At 39.7% G+C, this 923-nt stretch overlaps 1 non-coding gene across 1 annotated transcript; it reads left to right on the forward strand.

The window, feature by feature from the left end:
• Positions 1-236: 236 nt before the first annotated feature.
• LOC112654215 (U1 spliceosomal RNA) lies at positions 237-401 on the forward strand. Its single transcript, XR_003132876.1, has one exon. It is a non-coding gene; the product is annotated as a U1 spliceosomal RNA (small nuclear RNA).
• The last annotated feature ends 522 nt before the right edge of the window (positions 402-923 follow it).

Below are 923 nucleotides of genomic sequence, written 5' to 3' on the forward strand. Positions count from 1 at the left end.
ACACTCCAGCGGCATGAATCTATACCAGGAGGATCACCCGCACAGTCCGGGCTGCTGCTGCTGCTGCTTTGGAAGGTTTTTGCTCTGGGACAGTCCCAGGATTTCTAGGAAACATTTATGTCTTGGTCCCTCTGCTACTTCCAGTCTTTTGTCATTTTTCACAGCCACTAACAAAATGGCTCTACGACTTTGAAATCTCTAATAAGAGCTATGCCAGGTTAAAAGCATTTCCCTGAATACTTACATGGCAGGGGAGTTATCATGATCACAAAAGTGGTTTTCCCAAGGTAAGGCTCATCCACTGCACTCTGAATGTCTTGACCCCTGTGATTTCCCCCAAACATGGGAAATTTGACTGCATGATTTGTGGTAGTAGGAGACTGCCATTATACTTCCCCCTGAAAAAGACAAAACAAAATGAAAAAGCATTTCCTTGAGGCAGATACAGACAAACGGTCCTTGGGCTTTATTTCAAAGTTGAGAAGATTAGGTTGAAAGGAAACCAATAATTGGGTATCGTAGGTAACCAAATCATTAGAAGAAATCCACAATTTCCACAGAGCACTAAACAATCCCTCTCTGGATGAAGATGGCAATACTAGGAGAAGAGAAAGGGTAAGTAGTGACTCATGTAATGCTGATACTATTTTGACTTGTTACAGCTGTTAATACTAGTGTTTCTAATGGATAATCAAAGCATTAAGACATTAAAACACATTAATAATTGTAAAAAAAAATGGAACTCTGCTTCTGTAATTTTCTGCCTGCTTTAGAGTCAATCTGTTGTTATCCATATCACTTAAACTATCTCTGTTTGTTTTGTCCACAACCTGCAGCAACCATACCATGGTTTTATCCCACAGATAACAATCCTTCTAAATGACCAGAAGCTATATGGCATTAAGATCATACAAATCCACTAT

This window comes from Canis lupus, chromosome 3 (assembly GCF_003254725.2).
Source record: "Canis lupus dingo isolate Sandy chromosome 3, ASM325472v2, whole genome shotgun sequence".
Taxonomy (NCBI): domain Eukaryota; kingdom Metazoa; phylum Chordata; class Mammalia; order Carnivora; family Canidae; genus Canis; species Canis lupus.